The sequence below is a fragment of the Mustela erminea genome, chromosome 16 (assembly GCF_009829155.1).
Source record: "Mustela erminea isolate mMusErm1 chromosome 16, mMusErm1.Pri, whole genome shotgun sequence".
NCBI classification, from domain to species: Eukaryota; Metazoa; Chordata; class Mammalia; order Carnivora; family Mustelidae; genus Mustela; species Mustela erminea.
In genome coordinates this window covers 49,310,077-49,337,395 of record NC_045629.1, presented here as the reverse complement: position 1 = coordinate 49,337,395, position 27,319 = coordinate 49,310,077, and the positions used below count along the sequence as shown (strand labels likewise).

The window sequence follows — 27,319 nt, the reverse complement described above, 5'->3', positions numbered from 1 at the left end:
TTATGATCATCTCTTTATCCCTGGTGTTGTCAGATTTTACCATAATTGGTCTATTTTTTACTCAGTGCTCTGGGCACTTGGTCCACATTTTCTTGTGTCTTTTTAAATAAGTTCCTCCTCTCCATTTTTTGCTCTTCATTCTTTCTGGAATGCCTATAAACTTGGTGTTGGACTTCTTGCGTTGATTCTCTGGCTTTCTCTCCTTTCTTTGTCTTGTTCTATTTCCTGGGAGACTTCTTTAATCTTCTATTAAGTTCTATTGAAACATTCATTTCTGCTATAAACGTCTTAATTTCTACAAGTGTTTTCCTGGTCTCAGTTTCTTTTTTACCCTGTTCCCAATTCATAGATGCAACATCTTCTCACTCTTCAAGTTTATAAATTTCAGTTTGAAGCTACCTTCTGCTTTCTGCATTATTTTGGCTTTGGGATTTTCTGCATTTGTTTATCTGTTTGCTTCATTAGATCTCTGGTATTTGGGTTACAGGCTTTCCTCAAAAGTCTGAAGATGCTTGGCTATCTCTTCATAGTGAAGAATGGTGACCTTTAGCAAGTATAAATTATTTCAAACTGAAAAGTAAAATTTTTAAATTTAAAACACACACATACAAAGAAAGGTGACATTTAAAGCTACCTGGATGCTCTGGGTACATATTAATGGTAATTCTTAAGAGCTGGGATTCTAGGGACACCTGGGTGGCTCACTTGTTAAGCGTCTGCCTTCGGCTCAGGTCATGATCTCATGGTCCTGGGATTGAGTCCCATAAGGGTCTCCTTGTTCAATGGGGAGCCTGCTTCTCCCTCTGCCTGCTGGTCCCCCTGCTTGTGCACATGCTCTCTCTCTGACAAATCAATAAAATCTTAAAAAAAAAAAAAAAAAGGATTTAGGTAGACCTGTGTTCAAATTCTATTTATTCTCTAGCTCGGTGACCTTGGGTAACTGCCCTACCCTCTGCCCATTTCCTTCTCTGTTAAGGTAGAGATGGGCTGGGGCAGGGGCTGGCCTGCACTTCCAGGACCCCAAGAGTGAGCGCCTCCTTAAGTTTTGTACCCTAGGATCCGGCTTGCCTCCCACTTGTCCTAGTCCCCTTTTTTTCAGGGGAAATCTGAGAATTCAGCAGGACAGGCCTCTAGGAGCTTGGCCCAGAACTGGCCTGTGGTAAATGCTCAGAAACTGTGAGCTGTTAGTGCACAGCAAGTGATGTAACATTTATTAACATGAAACATTTATTTAATACCCATTGCATCTGGTGTTCTGACTAAGAAGTCAGAAACAGAAAACAGGAGGAAGAAGGAGAAAGGGCTAAGAGAAATGATGTGAAGAAAGCATTATGATGATAAACAAGTAGAGAAAACAAAAGGAAAATAATCAAAATCTAACTAAGAAAGGCTAACCCAGGAGACAGAAAACTGTCTAAAGCAAATTTATGTTGACACGGAGCTGCAGCTGGAGAGATTTTCTGGGTGAAGAGAAACACCTTCATCATAATGAGGAATGAGTCAGTAAGAAAAATCTGGAATCCCTGTCTCTTTAGAAAAACAGAAGTGATTGATTCTTCGAGGCTTCTTGAAGGAAGAGAAGCAGCCTCAGGCCCAAAAGAAAATGCTCTTTGACAATCTGTGGCCCCTTGATTTTCATACATGCCAGTCACTGCTGCTGTTTCTCTTCATTTTAATTGATCATCACTCTTCTGGGTTAGGGCCTCAAGGTGATTTGAGTCAGGAGCAGGGCGCGTCTCTAAGTCGGAGGAACAAACAAACACTCTAGACTCCTTCCCTCCTTAAGAAGATGGGAAATAAAATCTTTAGGAAATAAAATCCTCCCCCCGACCCAGTCCTCCGTCGCTCCCTCACCCCTCCTCTCCAAACATCAGCATGAAGTCGCAAACCAGGGGAAATTTAGAAAAATTTGTAGAAGAGTCCATAGAAGTTGTTTTCTTCTCCAGACCCATTGCTCTCCCCAGTTTAAGAGCTCTGTCTCACTTGGACTCAGTTTGACTTAACGTGCCTAAAGCAATTATCAATAAATTTCTGTGGTAGTCCCAGTTCTCCTGTCCTGTTTGGGCCTAACGTGTTGGGGTGCCGCCTTCCTGGCCAAGCCTGTGGAACAGAAGCTGCGGGCGGAGACCTGGTGGAGAGACCAGCACACCAGCCACCTCCCTGACCCACCTCAGGAAGACCCTGGGGGAAGGGATGGCTACAGCCCCTCCACCGCCAAACACAAAGGAAACATTGGATCACAAACCATTTGACCTTTCTGGAATCCCATTGTTTCTTTGTGCTTCGCTGGCATTTCGGGAAGTGACTGAAATGCCAGATCTGTTCTCAAGTTTGAGCCATACTGCCAGGGGTGAGGGAGGGTTTGCTCAGGCCCTAAAACCTTTCCTGGGGGGCTTAAGGCATCCTGGGAGGAGCTCAGGCTGCTAAGCCTGTGTGCCTGGAAGGGGGTGGGCTCTGCCCCACATGAGTGGGCCCTAATCCAGTGTGACTGATGTCCCTACAAGAAGAGGAAGAGACCCCAGGAGTGGGTGCACACAGAGGGAAGACTGTGTAAGGATGCAATGAGAAGGCGGCTGTCTACAAGCCAAGGAGAAAAGCCACAGGAGAAACCAAACCTGCCAACAGGTTGATCTCAGACTTGCAGCCTTCAGAACTGTGGGAAAAAGAAACGTCCATTCTTTAAGCCCCCCAGTCTGTGGTATCTTGTTGTGGCAGCAAACTAAGAGAGATATGATGATGGGAGTCTCTTAAAATTCTTTTCTAATTTCACTATTTCCCAAGTGATCTCCAAAGCAATGTCACTAACTGAGATGGAGATGCTGGGGACTGGAGCATGAGGGAATGCCTGCACTGAGGGACAAGGCTGCGTTTTCAGGGAGCACTAAAGACTCCCTCACATTTGAAGTAACACCAATCAGCCGACTTACAATCTTTTTTGCTGTTCATGTTCAATGTTGTGGGGTGGGGGGACGGCCGAGGTGGGGTGGGACAGATGTGGAGTTTACAGAAGGCTGAGTCCCACCGGGACTGCCATTGTGTGAGGACCGCAGCGCAAGAGAAGGGGGAGGGCACAGGTGTGTGTGTGACAACATGGAGTTGTGACTGGCCACGGAACCTGGGCTAGAGATGCGGGAACTGGAGAAGTTGAGGATGGTGAGGGCCACTTGGAAGGCAGTAAGATCAGTGACTCTGGGTCCTGGTTCGGTTGAGCAGAGGTGGGCATTGTGGTTCTGGAAGAAATGAGCAAAGGCGCGAAGTGAGGAGGAGGTCAAAGAAGAGGTAGCAGAGGCTCTGTGATTCTTTTTTTTCCTTTTTTTTTTTAGATTTTATTTATTTATTTGACAGAGAAAGAGATCACAGGTAGGCAGAGAGGCAGGCAGAAGGAGAGGGAGAAGCAGGCTCCCCGCTGAGCAAAGAGCCCGATGCGGGGCTCGATCCTAGGACACTGAGATCATGACCTGAGCCAAAGGCAGAGGTTTAACCCACTGAGCCACCCAGGCGCTGCGATTCTTAACAAGGGGACGTTTCGGTGTCTGTGAGGGGATGAAATCAAGGAACCAGAATGGTTCGTTAGAAGGACTGAGTCTGCGGGTACCAAAATCAAGTATTGCCACTGAGAAAGTTGCACCAATGACAGGCAGGTGTTGAATCTGAAGAAACAACGGGAGTGAGCCTAGACTGGGCCCATGGCTGTGCCGGGGTGAGGTCAGCCAGTATGGGCTGCAACTCTGGGGGTCTAGGTCGGGGTGAATCTCATAGATGACCCTGATGGGTGCAGTAGGGGGTCGGAAACTCACTGGTGACTGGCCAGAGTCCTGTGGCTGCTGCAGAAGCTGCCTGTGGCCCCAGACAGGCAGATATTTCTTGCTCATCCGGTCCTTTCCTGAGTCACTCCTCCACTGGTGGAAAGTCAGAGATGAAGGCAGAGAGTAGGCTGGAGGAGTGGGAAGGGCACTGCGCCCAGGCCACCCACCAGGGCCCCACCCCTGGGGGATGAGCTGCCTTCCTGATGAGGGAGCAGGAGGCTGACTGAGGACAAAGCAAAAGTTGGCACCTTGCACCCCCCTCTCCACCCGCTCCCCTCGTAATATGTGTGACATTCCTCAGGCACCCCTGACCACCATAAACAAGAAACAAATAGTTAACTTGCAGAGATCACAATCCTGCAAGACAGGAGTCTCCCAACTATCTTGATGTTAATGGCTTGCCAAAAGACAGCATTGATCAAGCCGCAAGGCCTCAGGTATCCCCAGCACCTTGTAGGCCCCCTTTAGCATATGAAAGCTCCGTTGAAACCTCCCTTTCCCTCACCTTCCCCCAACCGCAGGGTACATAGCCTGCCATCCCTCACAACCCGGGGCAGTAGCTCTTTCTGCCCACTGGGTCCTGTCCCCGTGCTTTAATAAACCACCATTTTGCACCAAAGATGTCTCAAGAATTCTTTCTTGGTCATTGGCTCCGGATCTCACCCCACCGAACCTCACCTAGGCTCTAGAACTTCATCATTCCCATCTCTGTCTCCTAGGGTGGGGGGTGAAGCTTCTCTCCCTGACTGCCCCCAACACCCCCACCACACGTGAGCATGCCCTCCCGCCCCCCTTCCCTTGCCCAACCTCGCAACACACACTTGCACCTTCTACTTTGTAACTATAATGAGGGAGGCAAGTGGACCCAGACAGGGTGAGCTGGAAGGGAAAAGATTTCCCCCTCAAGCCTCAGGTCACCAAAATGTGACGTCCATCCCAGGGAGAGTAGAAACACTCAGTTCCATGTGACCTAGGATACCCGAAAAATGTTTAGTGGTCGGAGTATAGCCTTGGATCACTGAGACTCTGGAGGTTTGGTTCTTCTAACTCTTTTTTTACTAGAAAGCATCTGAAGCATCTGGTCACAGTTGTCATTTGACAACTCAGAAACGTGGCACTTGAGGAGAAGTAGTGTGACCTTTCCACAGCCACACAACTCTTAAGTGGCCCAGCCATGACAGGAAATTGGGTCCAACTGACTCCAAACTCCCAAACAAGTGCTCTGTTCCCTTCCTGAGTTATCCCCGCTGGACCACACAGTATGTGGGTGTTCCTCCCACACACCCCCCTCGCTTCTCCTCGCTGGCCTCCTGATATGTACCTGGTCAACTTGGTTTAGATCTCACACAATCCCTAACTTCTGGCAGGGGCGGGGGCCAGAAGGACAGTGCCGGCTGGCTGGCTGTGACCCACAGAGGGCAGCAGGCCCTCCAGAGCTAAGGCCTCACCATGTTGTACTCTCGGTGGTAGTCAGGCTCTTGCTGGGGTGGACGGCCCTCTGCATTTTGGTCAGCCACTTGTCAAAGGACTTTCCCAGTTCCAAAGCTTCAGAGGAAATTCTATTGAATTCTAACCTCAGACTTAGCTAGCATCATCTATGAGATGGTGGCTCATGGCCATATTATTCTGGGGAAAGTTCTCAATAACGGTTACCGATTCGACCTGCAGGTTGTTCCAGAACCATCTTCTGCTCAGCACCCTCAACTGCAGCAAGAGGCCTCCTGTCAGCGAGAAACAGGTCTCAGAGCTCCAGAGAGGCTCTGGCCAGCTCCCGCCACTTGAGGCCCCAGTGGGAATAGAAAGGTGAGGACAGCAGTGAGATGGTTCAATGGCAGGATTTTTAGGTTTTGTTGTTGGATCTGATGTGGGAGCCATGGGAAGAAGGAATCAAAGTTAGTGGTGCTAGAGTAAGAACTTCCGGAAGCTCCCGGGACAGGGCTGCTGGGTGGTGTGGCAAGACACAGGCTGTGAGAAAAGTCCTCTCCGCACACAGCTGGGTCTCTGGGAACCGAGTCAAGCTCAGGTTAATTAAGGATCGCCTCCCCCTGCCTCCTCCCACATTTGCTTTCAGGAAATGGCCCCACCACTCCTGCAGTCCCCTCATCGAGCCAGAAGGCTGGGAGTTATTCTCTGCTCATCTCCCTCCCCACCCCCACATCCCATCCACATCCGAGCTGTCCCCTCTTCTCCATCCCCATTCGCCCTAAGTTTGTTCAGCTCCTTTATTCCAGCAGTAACTTGCTGGCTGGCTCCATCTTACCTCCCTCTGATCTGTCCCTTACGCTACCACCTGGAGAGCGTCTTCCCTGCTCCCTTCCCAGGAATGCTCTTGCCTCCTCTTGTCACCTGAAAACAGCCAGCTGTCCTTTACAGATACTGGCAGCATTCTGCGGGGTGGGGGTGGGGGGGGTTGGGGGGTGGTGGAATGATCAAGCAGGAAGTCTAAACCCGAAACTCACAACCTTGGCTCCCAAGTAACACCTCCGCTTAGGTGGTCCCTGGCACTTCAGACTCAGTATGCCCCAGACCACTCCCTCCATTCTTTCCCACACTCCACCCCAAGTGTGCCCCCCCTCTAGGTAAATAGCACCTCCATCAGGAGTTCAAGCAAGAAACCTGGCTAGCTGTCCCTAGTTCTCGGTTCCCTTTTCACACCTGGAGATCCAGTCCCGCTTTCCCACTGCTCTTTTGTCCACTCTACTTCTCCCCGTCTCCATGTAGCGCCCCGCAGTGTCCACGCCAGTGCCTCCAGCGGGGGCACCCAGGTGGCTTCTGAACCCTTCCCTGCTTCCATCTGGCTCCATTCTCCCATGGCCGCCAAATCTTTTGCTTCTTTAGGGTTCTAATTCTTCCTTTCCTGGAGGACCAAAACGCACCTGTACACACCTTGTTCTTAAATGATGTATACTTTATACCCTTGGTTTTTTTTTAAATGATTGTTATTGATGTATAATTGACACACAATGTTCTATCAGTTCAAACTGTATGATCTTTGCCTTTTAAAGTTGACTGTATGTTTATCTCAGAGACTGGCCCCCGTCAGTATGTAAAGAGCTCTCTTGTCCCTGTGATTGCCCAGCAGTCTATTGTGTGGGTGACCAACATTCACTCATCAAAGCCCTTCTGTGTTAATGTTATGATTTAGTCACTTACTGAAATTTAGGGCCTTTTTCAATCTTTCGCAACCCTACAACGCTACAGCAAATAATCTAGTGTATGTTGATTTTGAAGCATATATGTACGGGGTAAATTCATGGAAGCAAAGTTGCTGAGTCAAAGTAGTGCATTTTTGATTCTGATGAATATTGCCGAGTCACTCCCTTTAGGGTTTATACAAATTTATAACTCTGCCAACAAGACAGGAGATGGTCTGTTTCCCACACCTTTGCCAACACCACGTGTTTTCAAACTTGAATCTTTGCCAATCTGGGACACAGAAAATGATTTTAAAAAACGGAACGCAGAAATCAAATCCTATCATTCTCTTGCTTAAAAACTCCTCAGTGGCTTTGCTTAGCGTTGCTGTAAAATCTGATCTCCCTGTCTTGCCCCCACATCCCCCTCTCCAGCCTCATCTCTTGCCTCTGCTCCTGAACATCCATTTCTTCTCAGTTCCTTAAACACACTGAGTGCACCAGCCTCTCAGGGCCTTTGCACAGACTCTTCCTGCCCCCCGGAGCGCCTTTGCCTGAATCCTCTAGGCCCCAATTGTTACCCCTCTTAAGGGGGCTCTTTGACTACCTTTAAATGTCAGTGTCCTTGCTCTTTCTTATTACTTCACCCTGTTTTTTTCCCTATCACTTATCACAATCAGAAATTACTTATATGTTTACTTTTCTTCCCCAATAGATTTTAAATTTTACCATGCCTGGCTCATATCGGGTGCTCACTCACTGAGAACAAGTTGAAAGAATGTCTGAATAAATAAACGGCTGAGGACTTCTCCCCGGACTCCCAAGGACATCAGGCTTTTCCCATATTCTCCCTCATCCCATTGTGTGTCTTAAAGACGTTGTGCTTCTAAAGCTGGAAGGCTTCCCATCCCCCAGGTGACTGCATTTCCCAGGTGTCTTCAGTCAGCTAATGTCATTCTTGGGATCCTTCTGAAGGCAAAATGTGACTCACACCTAGGTCACAGCCGTCACAGGTGTGCCCACAGAAGCAGATTAGAGGCCCCATCAAAAACTTTCTGTAGTTGACAAAGCAGATCTCAGGCTACAACATGCCATCTCAGGAAAAGAGACAGATCTCCGGGCTCGTCTGGGTTAATGTTGGTTAATTATTCAAGTCAATCCACTACATTGGAGAGTTTGAAGGCAAGAATCAAAGTAGGATGTGAACACAGGAAATCAAAGTAACACTTCATGTGGGAAACAGAAAGCATATGAGTTCATGGAATGACTCTTGTATGGGTTGAGTTGTGTCTCCCCAGAATCCATATGTTGAAGACCTAACCCTTGAATGTGACTATCCTTGGAAATGGGGTTCTTTCAGAAGTAAGTTGAGGTTACATTGATGCAGGGTGGGCTCTAACCCAATAAGGTGAGTGTCTTTATAAAAAGGAGCGATTTGGACCCAGATGCACACAGGTAGAGCACCATATGAAAGTGAAGACAGAGGAATGCAAAAGATAGCCAGCAAGCCCCCAGAAGCTAGAGGAGAATGTGACACAGAGTTTCTTTTGCATCCCTCAGAAACAACCAACCCTGTTAACACCTTGATCATGAACTTTTAGCTTCCAGAACAGTGAAACAATCTTTTTCTGTTAAGTCAGTCAGTTTGTGGTTCTTGGTTACAGCAGCCCTGACAAACTAATACAACCAGCAAGCATGTTAGGCTAACTTGGACAGTGTATTTTGCATGCCCAAAGTAAATTTATCCATTTTTCCATCTAAATAAACTCAGTCACAAGTGTTTCCTTGCTTGAGTGGTAGAAAGCATATGTGGCTTAGGTGGAAGGGCCTGGGGTATAGTCCTGGTACACATTCCCATTCTGGCTTCAGTCGACAACAAAGTGAGTGTGTTGCATAAATGATCTCTCCTGTTCCCCCACTGATCAATGCTTGATGGTTCTGCAGCTCCCACACCCTTTCCCTCATGGGCATGGTTACCACCAAACAGTTTGCAAGGCTTAGGGAGCTCAAGGCCAAAAAGCTAGCACCCTCAGTGTCAGAGGTAGGACTGTGGAGACCCTTTGCATTTGGACTTGATAACAATATCCTGCTTACTCTCCCTTCCTCTCCTTTCCCACTCACAGAACTGCCCTCTCTTTTCCATTCATGCGGAATTCGGTTTTAAACCACTTCAAAATGGTTTCATCTACCTGGAGATCTCACTTGGGGATGTTAATTCTTTGGAGTCATTTGGGAAACTGTGAAGGCATTCTTAGTTATCACCATGAAATTGGGGGAGGGGTATCAGATTCACAGGCAAAGGCTAGGGTGCTAAGGATCCCACAGTGTGCAGGGAAAGCTTACATAATAAAAATTCTCCCACCCAAATTTCAATAATGTCTCTGCTGAGAAATACTCATAGGATGGTGTCAGGGAAAGACTATGGACCTTGGACCTTGGTGCCAGGTGATGTCTCAATTACCTATTGCCGTGTAAAAAGAACACCCTAAAACTTAATTGGACTTCAAATAATAATCTTATTATTCTCTCTTTCAGTTCTGTGAGTTGACGTATCATCTGGGTGGTTTCACTTGACATCTCTCACGTAGCTGTAGTCAGATAGTGACCAGGGCTGGAGTCTACCAAAGGCTCATCTGGAGTCCAAGATGGTGGCTCACTTACATGGTAGGCAGTTGATGCTAGTTAAACTGGACATTGACTAAAGTGTTTTTACATGTGGCTCAGGCATCTCCCAAGAGAATGCTTCTTTCCAAGAAAGAGTGTGCCAGAGGGAATATCCCAAAAGACCAAAGCAAATGCTGCAGGGCTTCTAAGGACTTAAGTCTTGAAAGTCACCAAAAATCACCCACATGGTGTTATATTGGTCAAAGCTGACACAAGACCTGCCCAGACTCAACGGGTAGAGAAATAGACTCCATCTTTTTTTTTTTTTAAAGACTTTATTTATTTATATGACACAGAGAGAGAAATCACAAGTAGGCAGAGAGAGAGGGGGAAGCAGGCTCTCCACTGAGCAGAGAGCTCAATGCAGGACTCGATCCCAGGACCCTGAGATGATGACCTGACCTGAAGGCAGAGGTTTAACCCACTGAGCCACCCAGGTGCCCAAAAGACTCCATCTTTTGATGGAGAAGGGGAAGAAGAGCATGAGGGATTAGTCCATCTTTGAAAATATAATCTATCACAGAGGACTTGGCTTTACATCCCACCTCTACTACTTACTAAATTAAAGACTTCCATTAAATCCTGTGTTTTCCTTGAAAGAATGGGATAACATGGTAGCAAATGTCTTGAAAGCCTATGGAAACTCTTGCTAGTTGTTACTGTTGGTGTTTTCGTATTAATGGGAATAATGGTCCCAATTCCAGAAATTTTCGTAATGCTATGCATGTATCTGCCATTTTGTTTTTGCTGACTTTATCATTGAAGCATTTGAAAAGCAGCCATGGTGTGTGTTTGTAAAGCCATCATTTGACCAACATAGGTCCAGCCTTTTTTCCTTTATTGGATTTTTAATTAATTTTTATTGTATCAAAATATACCATCTGTGAAAGTCCCTTGACTTCCTTCCTATCTCATCTCTCTTTCTTTCCCAGAGGCAAAACTACTCACAACATTCATAGGTTTATTTTTCTTTTTTGGTATTTGCATTCATATTTTTAGATGATAGGCATATACCCTCTCAAGTCACTTATTTTAAATATTTTCCACTAGAGTAAGCAAATATTTTAGATCATTCATCCTGCCCCTTCCTGTGCTTTCTAGCCTTCCAACATAATTGTTTATCAGTTTTTGGTTCAATCCACACATAGTATTTACATTATGATGATTATGTAAAATAAACATTGTTCGCTACCTCAGCAAGTAGTGAGGTGAGATTTTATTTTATTTTTTCCTCAGTGCTTTCTTCCTTCTGGAGTTAATAATTCCTTTATATCTTGCATTTGCTTTGTTTTCCTTAAATGTCTATATCTTTCCCTATTTCCGGTAACTCTGCAAACTGATTCAATCATCAGAATTTCCTAGACAAATTCTTCTTGGAGCCTCAATGCTCTTTTCTAACCCCAACTGGTGGGTTCCTAGGCCTGTCCCATAGCATTCATTCTGGGACTTTCCTTCACCCCCATCTTGGAAATTCCCTTTGCCCCGATGCATTTTTGGATCCTAAGCCTTCTTCCTCTTTCTTGGTTATGCCCTCATCATGGAGCATCCTCCTGTGGCTTCCCAAGAAAGGGCACATCAAATGTAAACGTTTTTGTATTTTACATGTTAGAAAATGCCTTTATTTCGTCCTCATACTTCTTCAATAGTGTGGCCAGGAATAGAAATCTAGGCTGCAAATAATTTTCCCTGGGGATAATGAAAGCATTTTTCCAAAGTCTTCGAACTTCCAGTGCTACTTTTGAGAAATCCAATGCCATTCTGATTTTTGATCTTTTATATGTAACTTCTGAGTTTTCTCTTTGAAAACTCTTAAGACTTTTTTTTTATCCCTAGAGTTCTAGTGTCACAATGGGGTATCTTGGTCTAGGTCCATTTTCAGCTACTGTGCTGGGCATGTTGGCCAAGATTTGTGTCCTTCAGTTCTAGAGCATCTTTTTGTATTATTTCTTTGATAACTTCCTTATCATCATTTTTCTCTCTTCTTCTGAAACTCCTTATTGCATGTTGAACCTCCTGAATTACTCCTCTAATTTTCTTTTTTATTCCTATTCTTCTTCTCTTTGTTTGCTTTCAGGGAAATTTCTGTCACTGTATCATCCAACGCTGATACAGAATTTTTGAAATTTTCACTTCGTATATTTGATTTTCAAAAACTCTTTCTTGCTTTGAGTATCCCTTTTTCTTCATATCCTGGGGATGCAGGGTTTTCTCTTACGCCTTCAAAGATATCAAATATACTTTATTTTCACTTTCTGCTGCTCATTCATCATTTCTGCTTCTTTCATAGATCCTTTTGCTGTCCTGTTTGATTATTTTATTCTCTGTCCTGTTGGATATTTTCTTCTCTGGTGATTGTTAACTGCTACTCAGATTTAAGGTTATGGTCTTAAAGAGCTGATTGAAGTTCTGTGTACATGGATGGGATCTATTCTAGGGTGATCACGTCAACAATGGTTTTTTTGCCTGGAGCCTCCAAATGTCAGTTTGTGTTGGTCTTTGTCCTGGATTGGGTTAGTTCCTACAGAAAAGAATCTTTCACCCTTCTGCCCCTGTTGAGGAGGACAGGATGAGGCAAAGGAGAAGGGCTCACTTACAGTGCAAACTTTCAGCGAACCCAGGCTCCCTCTGTAGCTGAAGTCAGTAGCACAGTCTCTCATATTGAGTTTTTCTAGAAAATAACTCTCCTGTCCCCTGCAGGAAGAGGAGTAGGGGTTGGGACCTGCAAGTCTATCTGCCTCTTATAAATACAATAAAAACAATGTCTCTTTTCAGGGCCCACACCATCCCCTTCTACAGGATTGCCTTGGTTCTCTGGGCCGTTAGCAACTTAGTCCCCTTTGTGGTTTGCTACCCTGCTCCCAAGGCACTCAGTTCGGACTTTCCTCCTTCCTGCTTATTCCTTCGCTTTTCTATTATCTTGATACATTGTGATTTGGGGTTACATTATGTCTCCCAACATGTAAGAGACTTCTGAGGACGGACTGGAAATTGCTCTACCCACTGGCTTGAAACCGATGGTCTCCGCAGCCCACATAAGTCACTGGGGAAACCTGCCTTTTGCGTAACCCTTAAATCACCAGACCCATGTGACGCCTCTCCATGGGCTTAGAACTCTAATAACAGCAGCAAACAACGGCCATTTTTAACGCCTATGATGTGCCAAACACTTTGCATAAATTACCTTTAACCCTCGCTACAACCTACAAGGTGAATGTGATTATCCACACCCAACATAAGAGGAAACTGAGGCCCAACCAGTTTCAAAAGCTTGTCCCAGTTCATTCCTTTGATGAGTGGCAGGGTCAGGATTTGAATCCAGGTCTGTCTGGCCCCAGATTGCCTCCAACAACCAAAGCCTTACGAGCCTACCTCAGGTGGCCCAGTGAGTGGCCCTTACATCTTGGGTCTCGGTGCTGACTGACACACTCTTATGTGTCCGTGATTAAAAGGCATCCTTTGGCGGTACAAATAAGGTCCCGCAGGATATGTGGTCCATTCGGTTGTTCTCATCTTGTGTGTGTTTGAGGTGAACCTTTCAGGTAAGCAGGCCTTGAATCTGCAGTGTGCAGCCTTGAGCTGATTTTAAAAGAAGCCAGTTCATAGGAAGACTAATGAGACCAGCCACCCTCCCCCAGCCCTGACTCCTGCTGATCTCCAGAGCTGCAGCAGGAGCCCGGTAACCATGGTGATGGTGGCGGTCTGCCCACAGTGGAGGGAGGCGGGCGTGGGGGAGAGGGAACTGGGAAGAAGCCTCCTGCAGGGGATGGGACAGAAGGGTTCCTCGAAGCTCACTTGGCGTGGAGGGTGTGAGTTGGGGGGTGGGGAGGCCTTGGGGGCGGGGCTGCTCCCCCAGGAGCACACCCCTGCCTGCCAAGCGCCCACCTGCCTTGCCAGCCTCCCTGGCATTCACGTTCTCACCTCTTTCCCTGACTCACCACGCAGGTGGGTGACTCACTGCGCCTGGGGGGGCAGGGGCGGTGCACAGAAGCCTCCCTCTCGGGCTGGGGTGCTTAGTGGGCTCCAAGGGGGAAGGGGTGGTGAGCAGCGTCTGGAGAAGGCAGGCCTGAGGGACCTGAACTTCACTTGGCGGGGATTGGGAAGGGGACACGGAGGTCCCACTCTCCGGGCATCTGTCCCTGCCTGCCTCCAACTCCGCCATTTCCTGGTTCTTGAGCCTGGAGATCCCATACCCACTGGCAGTGCTTGACAGGGAGGGTGAAGAGGCCTCTGGGCCCACGGCTTGCATGGGGCTGGGGGCCCAAATATAGATCCAGTATCCCCCGAAGTTTACTCCCTTCTCCAGTCCCTTGACAGACTTCCAGTCACCCCCAGCCTAAAGATACAACTCCGAAAGTGGCTGACATAGCCGTCCTCTCCAGTCCTGACTCCTACCTTGGTCTCCTCCACCCTCTGCCCTGGGCCTCCCTGGCTACCTTCCATTCCCCCGCAGCTTTCTCACAGGGCCCTGCCCTCACTCCTTCCCCGCTTATGCCCTTTCGGATATTCTCCACCCAAACATCACTTCCTCGGGAACACCCGTATTAGCCTCATGGATCAGTCACTGCACCCCCTGAGGCCCCCACGAGGCTCTTCTTTGCAGCGTTCCTCACAGCTGCCATGCCTTGATATGATGTGTCTCCCTTGCACCGGACTGGAAGGGCCCGGAGGGGAGGGCCAGGCCTTTGTCTCTGCTCCCATTGGATTCCCTGCCTCTTGCACAGTGTCTGGCAGATGACTGTCACTCAACAGAGAGGGAGGGAGGGACAGCTTGGGTAGACAGCTGATGCAGCTCTCCCCCTCCCCTCCCACACCTGCCCCCCCCCCCCGCCCCCCACACTGGGAGGCAGAAACCAATGTGACATTTCTCCAGACCTCTTGTTCCCCCGTGGTGAAACTACTATGACTGGGGACTTGGTCTCCTCAAGCCAAATGATCACTTGTCTTCCTCTCAAAAATGTGTTTCTTGAAGGTAAGAGCAGCTAACACTTCCAGCATGAAAGAAGTATTTCTTGAGTGCCCGCCCCCTCGCCCCCACCATTTGGCTCACATTTCAGAGCGTTCGCTTTCTTTCCTGCAACCACCAGGCCTGGTTCCTATGGCACCCAGTTGTCTGATTTCTAAGGATAACGTGCCCCTAAAGGCCACCAACACACAAGGGTCTTGTGGGAAAGGGCAGGAACGACTTCTGGGGCCAGACTCCCCCAAATCCTGATGGTGGGGCTTTCTGCTTGGGGAGATGGAGATGACTGGAGGTTTAAGAGGCCCTTTTCTCAAGCGTGTAGAGAAACTGGTACCCCTCAGCCCTGCAATCCCAGTCCAGGTCCCTGCAAAGGGCTCCAGGGAGTGAGTCACCTCTGATAAACCCAGGTAGGAGGGATTTTGATAAGATAGAAGAAAGGGTGTTTACACAGGGCCCTTCGATATTGGGTGGGTCTGTTTGGTGTGCAGGCCAAAGAACATCCTTTGGAAGAGCAAGGAAGTCCTACTTGAAAACAAGAGGGAAGGCAGAGCCACTGACTGCCTCCTGCTGATGTGTCCTTGAACTTCTTTTAAACGGGTTCTGAGTCCCTCTTATAAAAAAAAGGTGTCTGAATGCATAATGCGAATCAAATGCATTCTCTAACTATATGACTTTGGGTAAATCATTTCACTTCTCTGCTTGATAAACTGCTTCAAAGCCAACTCGGAGGACCTGTTGGGGACCCTTTCACACTAATAAATATTTCTGGATTCATTAAGGTCTCCTCTGTCATGTACTTGAGTTTAAGTCTCTATTCTAGCATTTGCTGATTTTCCAGTAAAATAGAGCCTCATCCCAGGGCTCTGTGGGTCTCCAGCCTGGTGCCCCGTTCCTGGAACGAAGGAGAGGCTGTTCGTTAGTCACGGTTCCCCCACCCTTTTCCACCTTCCAATAAGTGTGGAATGGGCTGTCGCAGGTGTTTGGAGACCACGCAGTCCGTTTCTGAAAGGAAATTCCTGGCTTGTTAAGAATAATCCAGGAAGCCTGAAGATTGTTCTGTTCCTCAACAGGGACCTAGCTAGAGGCCTTCAGTCTTGGACCCACAGAATGCTTTTATGTGAAACCCTGTTTCAGACAAACCACTATTCCAAGAACCAGCAGGACTGGGAAGCCCATCTGAGCAGAGGCAGAAGAAACACAGGTGGGGGGGAGCCCTGTTCACAGGCCAGCCCTAGAAACAATGCCAAAGCCCATAAAACTAGAGTCAAGCCTCGAGTTCTCAGTGGAGGCCTGCCCCACCCTCCTGGTGTAACATACAAGGAAACAGGTTCACAGAGGTGAGGTGAACCACCCAGGATCACCTGGAGAGTGGGTGGCCAAGCTGGGACAAGAGCTCAGTTTTGCCACCAGGGAGAGGTTGCCTTTGGACCTTAGTTACCCATTGTAAGTTCTTCTGAAGCAGAGCGCCCTGCTCATTTCCGTCAAGGATTAACAGGGAACTGAGGTATGAAGTCCAGGGGGTTGGAGCTAATTTTCTGAGCAGTGACTTCCTTTGAGCTTATGAGCTTACACGCACAGTATAGCAAAATGTAGCATTAGGTCAACAGGGAAGACCATCTTATCAATCATGAAAGGTCCTTTCTAACTCTCAAGTTTCTGTTTGATTAGTTTGTTTGTTTTCAATATTAGCCAAAGATAACCGTTCATCTCTAGACCTCTTGAGACTCAGCCAATGTGTCCAAGATCTCACTGAATTGGCAATAGATACTGTGATGAGAAGGAATACCAGGGTCCCTCAGGGCCCAGCGTGTGGCCACCCACACATCTGCACCCCCGCCTCCCTGCAAAGGCCCAAGGAGAGACTATCACAGTGACTGACAAGCAGTGTCAAGTATAAATCTCCTAGGAATACCCTGGAATAAGCCGGCTTCTCATGAAACTGTGGTGGAAGCAGAGCAAGTCTGAGATTCTCCTGTTTTATCAGAGATTGGGAAAGGGCCCACAGGACTGGGGTTCTCCATCTCCTGGAGTTGGAGCAGAGGCTGGGCTCTCCTGGCGCTGTGATAGAAGTAAGTGGAAAAGTTGTATTTGTCGGGTCCTGGAGGATATGATATGGTCTCCCAGGAAACAACCTCCAACACAGGGCAACAGGAAGGGAGTCATTACTCCACTCAAGGGTAGCCCCACAAACCTTAACTCCCCAAACCACAGGGGGTACCCAGGGTGAGGAGTGGTTAGAAGATAAAGAAGAAGAGGTTGGGGTCTGGGGGTCACGGGCCACTGCTCTCAGAGCAGATGGAGCTGTGAGGAGATGGCACAGCCTGGCAGGGACAACTGAGCTTAGAGAGTGAGATTCTGTTCAAAAAACTTAAGAGAAAATCCCAAGTTTCCTTTTAGGCTCTTCTTAGATAAGAGGACTAAGTTGCCAACAGACCTCAGGGGACATGGAGCAGAGAGACAGGGATGGTAGGAATGAACCAAAGTATAGAACATATAGTGTCTAAGTTAAAAGCCCAGGCCCAGGAATGCGACCTGTGTTGAATCTCAGCTCCTGCACTTACTAGAGATGTAAAGGGATTGGGCAGATGTCTAAACTTTGGTTTTCTCAACTGAAAAATTGGGACAAGAACACCCACCTAATGTTGATTAAATGACATCAGATATAGGAAGTCACATATCTTATCACAATGTCTAGTATGTTAGAGTGGTCGTATTGGTTATCTGTTGCTGCATAGCAAATTACCCTCAGACGTCGTGACTTAAAACAACAAACATTTACTATCCACAGCTTCTGTGAGTCAGGGATCTGGGCACAGTTTAGCTGGACACTTCTGCCTCAGAACTTCTCGAGTGATTGTAGCCAAGCGATTGGCAAAGAGGTCTCATCCACAGGCTCGGCTCTTGTGCAGAAGGGACACATCCAGGCTCACCAACATCGGTGTTGGAAGGCCTCAGTCCCTCACCATGTGGTCCTCTACACAGGGCTGCCTCATGACACGGCAGCTGGTTTTCTTCAGGGCACGCGATCCAAGAAAGAACAACAGCAAGAGAGAAAGTACCCAAGAAAGAAGGCACAGTCTTTGTATAATCTAATCTCAGAAGGGGACCCCATTACTCCAGATATATTCTCCTCATTCTAGTCACGAGGTCAATAGATCCGATCCATACTCAAGGGGAGGAGTTACATAGAGCATGAAGATCAGGAAGCAGAGTTCACTGACAATCATCCTAGAGAATGCCTACTACACTGTTTAACATTGCCTATTTTATTATTCCTTTTATTCTCCAAATAATTCTCCAGTGATACCACTACAAGTTTTTTTTAAAGATTTTTAAAAAAGATTTTATTTATTTATTTGACAGAAATCACAAGTAGGCAGAGAGTCAGGCAGAGAGAGAGGAGGCAGCAGGCTCCTTGCCGAGCAGAGAGCGCAATGTGGGGCTTGATCCCAGGACCCTGGGATCATGACCTGAGCTGAAGGCAGAGGCTTTAACCCACTGAGCCACCCAGGTGCCCCACCACTACAAGTTTTATTGCTTCCATTCCTTCTGCCAGAAATGCCTGCTTCCAAATCTTTACATTTTCCAATCCTACCCATCTTGCAAGGCCAGACTCAAATGGTACTTTCATGAAGTCTTGGTTAACTGTTGCCTTGTAGGAAGTAGTTGTTTTCTTCTCTGAGGTCTAAGAGGGAAGGGTTTGATGGGGGGAAGTGACTAAGGACAGCTCTGTGGTGCTCAAGATAAATGCAATGACACTTAAATGAGAAGGAAGAAGGTAACTCAAATACATTCCATGTGCTTTTTCTCAAAAATAGGCTATTGTGGGGCACCTGGGTGGCTCAGTGGGTTAAAGCCCCTGCCTTCCTCTCAGGTCATGATCCCAGGGTCCTGGGATCGAGTCCCGCATCGGGCTCTCTGCTCAGCGGGGAGCCTGCCTACCCCCCTTCTCTGCCTGCCTCTCTGCCTACTTGTGCTCTCTGTCTGTCAAATATATAAATAAAATATATTTTAAAAAATAGGCTATTGGTTTTGGCATTCTGGATCAATGAGGGCACCAGCTCTATTACACTACTACAGAAACTGCTTTCATATTTCTGCTTGTTCTGGGCTGGGAGAGCACCTACCCATTTGCTGACCCTTAGGACTAGGCTTTGCTAATAAAAAAGATGTGGGTCAAAAAAAAAAGCGGGGGGGTTCTTCTGTAGGTATGCTCCTATAGCTCCAAAAGCAATGTACAAACACACAGCCTTCTGCCTACCATGGAAGTAAGTCATTTGGGAAATAAATTGAACTGTGGTGGTTTGTTCTTCTATCTTCTCTCATAAGTTTGAAAATCCCATCTCCCAACATGTTTCTGTTAGGCCTGAGCAGAGCCTTATCCCATACCAAAATGCTCTTCTGTGATGAGTCCAGGCATCTCAAAAGGATGAACTGCCATAGGGTTTCCATGGGGATCATGGGCTGCTAAGGAAGAGACAAAGCCAGGGCAGCAAATGTGCCTTCTGTGGAGTCAAGGGTCCAAATGGAGCCAAATCAGCTTGAGTAGAGGGACATCAGCTCAACTCAGGGAAAGGGAAGGAAATTTGCATGTATTATCATCCAATGGCTATGTGCCAGACTGAGCAGCTAATAGCCATGACATTATTGAATCATCAAGAAAACCCGCGGAGGTAGAGGGTATTTTCCCCACTTTACAGATAAGGAAACAGATTCAGTGACATGAGTTGGCCTCCCCCAGGTTATACCAACAGGAGAGCACAAGACGGCTTGACTCAATGCCTATGTTTGTTCCATGATCTCCTCTTACAAATGATTGTGGAAAGACAAAGGGAAAGGCAGGGCTATAAGACAAGCTAACTAAAGTGACTCCAAAAATAGCTATTACAGACCAAACATGAAGTTTCATTTAGATCTCCCAAGTTCCCAAATCGAATTGTAGCAAGGCTTCTCTTACTGTTTCTGAGTTGCAAAAAAGCAGTCTTCCACTCCAGCCCCCTGCCCCCCATTACCACCCCATCTTTATCAGAAGATACATATTAAAAGTGATAACAAAATGAGAGAGCAAACAGGATGGAAAATCTCAATCTAATTATCAGCTTCTATTCTTATGTGAACCCCATCCCCTGCTCTCCTTACTCCTTCTTATGCCATCTTTCTATTCTTTTAAGATTGGACACAATTTCCTGTCCCAAAGGAGATGTCTCCCAGAAGGAAGTAGAAGACTCAAGCCAGGAGAAGACACAGGACTGATTCAAGGCTGTGGGGTAAGATCATCTCAAAATGGCTGATGCCAATCCGTTTCTGCTCACCTCAACTTGATGATGTGGATTGGTTTAAACAATTGTTGAGTCTTTTGGGGGGTGTGGTTATGGAGAAACCAGGAGGTCTAGAAGAGCCCACCTAAGGCAATATGTCAGCATTTGTCCTTTGATCTTCTCAACAAACATTCAGTTAGCACAAATTCGCTGCCAAGCACAGAGCTGATAGGTACAGTGGGACTCAACTGTGTGGAGACTCAGACCCTGTCCTCAAAAGATCTAAAATTCTATAGAAGAGATATAATGTGCATATGTCACTTAAAAATAAGACTGCGTGTTATACATTCCCTTTTGAAAAACAGAATCAAGTTAGTATTCCTTAAAAAGGAAGGAAACTCCAGAGTGCCTGGGTGGCTCAGTCAGTTGAGTGTCCAATTCTTGATTTCACTTCAGGTCTTCATCTCAGGGTTATGAGTTCAAGCCTTGCATTGGGCTCCATGCTTGGTGTGGAGCCTACTTTAAAAAAAAAAAAAAAGGGAAGAAAATTCTGATTTAGGTAATAACTTGAGGACATTATTGTAAGTGAAGTATGCCAATTACAAAAAGATAAGTACCGTATGATTTCACTTATAGGAGGTCCCTAAAGTAGTTAGATTCATCAAGACAGAAAGTAGATGGTGGTTGCCGGTAGAATGGCGAGGTGTTGCTTAATGGGCACAGAGTTTCAGTTTTGCAAGATGAAAAAGTTCTGGAAAAAAAAAAAAGAAGTTCTGGAGACTGTGCAACAATGTGAAAACACTTAACGCTTTTGAAGTGTACTCTTAAAAAAAAATGTCTAAACCTGTAAACCTGGTGATTCACAGACCTGTACCCCTAGGGATAAAAATATATGTTTATAAAAAATAAAAAATTTAAAAAAATGTCTAAGTTGGTAAAATATGTGTATTTTACTCTGACTAAATATATAAAAAAAAGTTTTAATGGAAAAAGTTGGTACTGACTTGCAAAAGATGAAGCAATTATGTACGTAACAAGAGATACCAAAGATGTCTTTGGGGGGGGGCTTTAACTGAGCCCCCTTTAGAATAGAGGGCCTAGAGATGGATAGAAAAAAAGGTCCTTCCAGGTGAACAAAGAAGCAGAAGCAAAGGCATATCTTTAAAAAAAAAAAAAATCCAGAAATTTCTCTCTTCCATTGCCTCAGCCCTTAACAGATATTTTTCCAGTGATCAAACCGCTGGAGCCTCTGTCGATGACTCTCTCCTGTGACATCTCAGCAAGGCCTGGCTCTCCTGCCTTCTCCTGCCCTTCATCTCTTCCCCTCTTTCTGTGCATGCCTCATCCTGTCTCTTGTTCTCACTCTCTCTCTGGTGTCTTTTGAACCTTCTAAAATGAAATCCTTGACAAAGGTTTGCTTTCAGCCCAGAAGTAACCTTCCTTGAGGTCTCTTCAGCAACAGAAAATACCCAGAGACTCTCACACCTTTATTAGCAGACCTTGTTTTGTTGTTCTTTTCCTCCTTGGATACCAGAAGCTTCAGAAGAAATGACCTCATCTCCTACACCAGGCAGCTCTGGATGGTAAGAACGGTCTCTCTGACAGACACTTCCATTGCCAATTCTCCCAGATTAACAGCGGTTTCATAGAACAGCACTCTGACAAGGAGGGAAAGAAAGGGAGGCAGATTTATACTTAATTCGTGAACAGCGTCAAGAGGAGGATGGGTTCTGCTGAGAATGTCTTCATCTTTGGAAGGATTATTAAAGTCAGAGCTTATTCCTCATGTGAATCATCGAGATTTAAGGCAAGAATCCTTTTGTATGAGAACGGTAACCAGTCGCAGGGAAGGCTCCGGAAGACAGCCTCCCAGGCCGGGCTGTGGGCCCTCCTGCACGGGCTGGGGGATTCAGGGCAAGCAAGCCGAAGGTTCATTTGATCAGGAAGGAGGCCTGGTCCTCACTCCCCGGTCCCTGAAATGTGGACTCACGTAGCGGGAATGCCAGAAACGTGTCTGGGGGAGCCCATCAGGTTGACCAGAAGCATCGCCCTGCTTCGCTCAGCCCGGTGTGATTTGGACAGACTGCCCCATCTCCAGTTGGAAAATTGCTTGTCTCCAGTTTCCTGTCTTTTCATCTGGTCTTTCATTTTCAATTGTTACCTTTGGTTCTGAGTGAGGAGGACACGTGCCTTTTTTGGGGGGTAAATATAGACCAGGCTGAACATAGCACGCTGGGCATCATCACAGGTCCTGACTCCTCCCCTTGGTGTCTCCACGCTGGAGAATTCACGTGGCCCTTTTCCTCAGCCCTTCAGCTCTGTCTAGACAGCATTCAAGTCATCAAATACTGGAAAGAAGGCCGAAATCAGTGCGAACATTTACTGTGCTGGGATTGATCACTTTGGAGGCGAAGGTTGCGGGGGTGGGGAGGGATCCCATTCAGGGACCACAGTCTTTTCTTTGGTGTCTCTTCAACTCCATTAAAAATGATCACAACAAAATCATGGGATGTCAGCCCTGGGGGGCATCTTGGATGTCATCTTAGCCAAGCCCCGCATGATGCAAGAACCCTCCAGAAGCATCGTGGCTGGCTGTGGCTGGCTCAAACAGTCAGACATTTTCTCTGATGGAGCGTGGACTCCTTTTAGGAGAGAATTCACTCTTCCTTAGACTAAATGAAAACTATAATCTGCGTGTTGAATAGCTTCCACCCACAGACACTGATGCCAGGCGTATATGTTTGTTGACTGACCACCTGACGGGCTGGCTGACTGAATCTGACTGAGCAGAGTCCGTTGGCACAAGGAGGAGAACAGGGCAGGAGAGAAAGCGGTGGCAGTGGTGACTGGTAGTGGGACGAGTAGGAAGGGAGGAGCAAAGCACATTTTTCTTGAAGGGTTTTTGTTTTTTTTTTTTCCTCTCTCTCTTTGGTGGAGAATAGAGGGGAAGGCATGATTGTCCCAGCAAATGTTTTCATTCCCTCACATCTTCTAAACAAACCAACAACCCCCCCCACCAACCCAAGCCATCTAATTTGTAAGTAAATCACACTTCACATTTATGAAATGAATTGAATTACTTTTGATGAGTGAAAAGTGACTAGAGCTAAGTAGTGCCTATTTTCCTAAATTTCCTAGTACTTTGTCATGACATCTTTCCCTCCCTCTCTCTGTCTCTGTCTGTCTGTCTGTTTCACACACACACACACACACACACACACACACCCTCCAGAGCTTACAGATCTTGTCTTCTGGCCTCCTCAGAGCAAGCTAGCTAGCTAGAGCCGCTCACAGTGACCTTTGCTTTAACTCCGTCACCCTCCCCCTCTGCCTCTCCGTCCTCAAACAGCTGCCCCCCTGCCCATTAGGAGGGCTCAAGGCCCTCCCTGCCTCTCCCCACCCCTGCGCACCCCTCCACAGCTCCCTGTTCTGGCAGGGCTGTTGGGTTAGAGCTGGAGCCTCCTCACAGACATCAGACAGGCAGCAAACACGCTTTGCTTTGTTCCTGCTGCCGTGTGGGAGGGCTGGGGAGGATCCCCAGGGCGCAGGCTGCAAGCGCTCTCCTGAATCTCAAAATGAAGACGGCTCACACCGGCTTGCTTGCACAGCTTCGGCTTCGCATGTTGCTCCTGGATCTGGGATCCCATAATCCATGGGAGTTGCTGATACTGTGGCTGCCACTGGTATTCTGGATCCTTCCCAGATAGGTCATCTCCCTTATGGCAGGCCCCTGGTCACCCAGTATCTGGAACTGTGATGCCCCAGCCGCCAGAGCCAAGTGAGATAGATGGCCAGTAGGGAACTGTACGCCGTTCTCCGGCCTCAAGGACAGCTGAGCCAGATAATACTGGCTTTGGTAATTGAGCTACAAATAGACCCTTGGCTTTTTGCCTTTCCTTTTGCAGATAACTGGAGTTATAACTCATCAAAAATCTACAAGACTGTCTCTGTGCACTAGTCCTTAGACACAGAATTCTCTGGGTTGAAAGGACGCTAGATGTGAACCAAGGTTTATGGGGCTCCTAGTATGCGCCGACCTTCTGCTGGCAGGTTTACTTCCATTCATCCAATACAGAATGACTTTTTCAATCCCATGCACGGAAATAGGTCGTTCCATCAGCACTTCGTTAAACCAAATATTCCAGGATGATTTTCACGTGGCTCTGTTCTGCAGTTAGCGGGTGTCCTGCCTGTCTGTCCCCTCAGACTGGGAGCTCCGTGAGGGCAGGCCACAGAGCTCCCAGCATGGGCTCTGATACCCAGGGGCTCAACAAAGGCACGTGCGGCGGAATTTCGGTCTGCAGCGCTCCCTTCCACTGGACCCAGAAATAGCCACATATCCTCAGCAGAGGGAGTCTGGCCTCCATGCCCATGGCCCCCACGTACAGATGGTGAGACACGGATAGAAGAGTCAGAATGTGTTCCAGGTGCCCTGTCAGAACCATACCGACAGTACAGAGGGGCCTAAACCCAAGTCTTAAAGTTGTCCTCCTCTGTATGACCTTAGCTTAATGACAGGAAGCCACATGCTTCCTTTGGCCTGAGACGCCTAGAGCAGCATCTCTCCTCCCATTAAATGTTAGCAGGTTGGCAGCCACACCTCTCTCATTTTGCTGGATAATTTCCATTTTAGGTATTCTGTCCCATTGTTCCTGTCCATTCACGTGTATGTGTCAGACTGTGCTATTTCCAGTTCGGAAAGCAGAGTTTGGAATTGCACTCTCGAAGAATCATTCGTCTGGTGGTTCATACATCCCCTGGGATCATTTGGGTTCCTTCTAAAGCCGTGACACTGAGACAAGAATTCACGTGAAAATAGTGTATTGGGGGAGGTGCTGAGAAAACCAGAGGAAATGCAGAGAGAGCTAAGAAAGCGAAGGCAGAGCTAATGACCGAGGGGCAGTGACCTAGCCAGCTACCCAGGTGGGTGATAGGGGCTGACTCCTGTCAGGGAAAATCTGGGGCTCCCGGTCAAACTGTGTTCAGCTCACCTGGAGAGGGCGGGGCTGGGGTATTCTTCAGTGGTGCTCATCAGTCATTGGTTGCAGGATGCTCCCTGCACACCCCCACCCCTGGGGGCCACTCTCAACCTGCCATCAGTTAGCAGTCACAGACGGTGCTTCAGTGGAGAGGGGAAGTCCCCAGGCAGCAAGACGCTGATGCTGGCAGGTGGCAGCTGGAGTGGTGTGCGTAGGCTTCTAAGAGCCGAGAGATGTGGTGGGGCGACTGGTCAAGTATTCTACACCTTCTTCCCTCTAGGAGATGTGACTGCAATGTGGGGCTGTTGCTTGTAATGACTGAGAGCAAAGCCCTTTAGGAACAGGACCCAGGATATAAATCAGTGGCTAGAGAGCTCAAAGATACAGATACTGAAAAATGTGGTAGGTAGGCGCTAATGCCAGCTCTTCATGCCTCTTGATTCTGTGTGGTCTGGTCTGGTTAGTCCTACAGGGACAGGAGGCGAGGTGGGCAGGGCTGTTTCTAACAAATGGGTGGGTGTGCCTGACCCTATCAGAGGCCTGGAGTCTGTGTGGCAGAGTTTCATTGGGACTTTAGCAGGAGAACACAAGAGGAATAAGGAAAGGTGATGAGTTGGGCACTAATAACAAATATCTAGGGCAGGACAGCCCTTCCCATTCATTATCTTATTCCCGACTCACAGCAAACCCTCAAGATCAGCATGTGACCCCTGAGGTGGCCATGGGGGCTAGCACCTGCTCAGAATGGCATCCTCTTCTAATGGGCAGTGTTAACTTAGACCAGACCGCACAGAAGGGCAAAGGCTACCCATCATGGTCCTCTATCAATCTGGCCCCAGAGACTGCACGGATTTCTGTTCACCCTGGTTTTCTGGATAGAGTATCCTAAAGCTCAAAAAGGTTAGGTAATGTGCCTGAGCCACACACCTGCCCAGTGCTAGAGCTAGAAGACCTCCCCCGCCCCACGCCCATGACCCCACCATGTCTGTCTGGCTCTGAAGGCAGGGCTCTGGATCTTCAGGTCAGTCGCAATGACAGTGTGGTGGGCTAGTGCCAATGGTGAGCTAGGGCTGGCTTTTACTTGCAAGAGACCATCATTAATATTCAGAAATTTTGCAAGCCAGCTATCATCATGTTGTTAGCTTAGGAGCATTTACACCACGGAGATTGGCAGATGATACAAAATCAGGGCTTTCTCCCACCTGATGTTAAACATTAAACACCTATATCTTGGAAGTTCATTTTTTTCCTGGGCCCAAAAAGGACATTCTCAGGATTACTTTTGGAGTGAGTACTGGTCCAGCATCCACCAGATGTTTGAGCCTGGTAAGAGAGGCCTCGGAAAGACACAGGTACTCGGTTGGGCCTTTCTCAGCCTGGAATCAAGGGCAAGAACAAAGCCCCTTCTGCTTTTGACCTTACCGAGCTCAGCTCAGCTTGAGACTCACAGTGAGCATACACTGCCTGACTTGGCGATGAAGCAAGACTTGCATCCAGGACTGTCTCACCCAGGAGAGGGGGAAGAGTTTTAGGGGACTCAAGTGTTATCATCCCCAACTTGCTTATGGAGTCTCCTATGGAAAAAGGAGGGAAGTCTCTTCCTATGGGATGGATGGGGAACTGGGCTGTCATGGCCACGAGCATGCATTCCTCTGGCTTGTCCTTATCACTCCTAGGCTGAGGCTGTCACAGCACTTATTTCTAAGATCAGATCTTCTCATGTCATATTTGGCTGTGACCACTGAAAATGGAAGTCAATGACACATTTTGAAGGAACAAACATTATTTCCTGAAAGCAACATTCCAAACCGGATATTATACCCTGTGTGTGTGTGTTCATTTAGTTGAGTTTTCTTTGTTATTTTTCCAGGACTTGGGAGAGTCCTCTGGAAAAGCGAAGGTGGAGGACTTTGTGGGCTTCAACCAGAAACCAGGACAGAACAAGTCAGAGGGGCACAGAGGTCTCTGGGCCAAAGAGGAAACCAGGGGAGATGGGTTAATTCCTCTAGGCCATGAGGGTCCTAGCAGAAGGCACAATTTCCAAAGCTAACAACATTTCCCTAAATGCTTGCCTGACAGCTTGGCCAAAATCCAGCTCAAAAAATGCATTTGAAAATTTTCAGACAACTTAGATAATTTTACTCAGAACTGGAAATAAGTGACCTTGGGCTAAAACTTCTCCAACCCAACAGAACGATTCAAGTGCACGTGTCAGGGCTGATATTTAATCTGCTCTCAGCACCCAAGACAGCAGAACAATCTCTCCTTTCAAACTTCCTCAGATTTTTCCCCTCACAGAACCTTCCAGGGCTCAACAATTTGGACTTAAAAAATGCTAGCTATTCTAGCTTATTATCTCCCAGTATGGCGCTACAAGAGCCAGAGTCCCATCTCCTGCCTTCTGCCCTAGCAGCTGTGGGTCTTGTAGCTCACATCAGTGTAACAGGGACTGTATAAGCCCCTCAAGTTAAAATCTAAAATTAAATGGCCAGGCACCACTCTGCCTTTTGACTCAGTT

The 27,319-nt window shown here is 47.3% G+C and overlaps 1 long non-coding RNA gene across 1 annotated transcript in view; it reads left to right on the top strand.

The window, feature by feature from the left end:
• LOC116574763 overlaps positions 1-25,391 on the top strand; it is a 42,416-nt gene extending 17,025 nt beyond the window's left edge. The window contains exons 2-3 of the long non-coding RNA XR_004279475.1: positions 19,736-19,831; positions 21,247-25,391. This is a non-coding gene — a long non-coding RNA (uncharacterized LOC116574763). The remainder of the gene's footprint in view (positions 1-19,735; positions 19,832-21,246) is intronic.
• Positions 25,392-27,319: the final 1,928 nt, after the last annotated feature.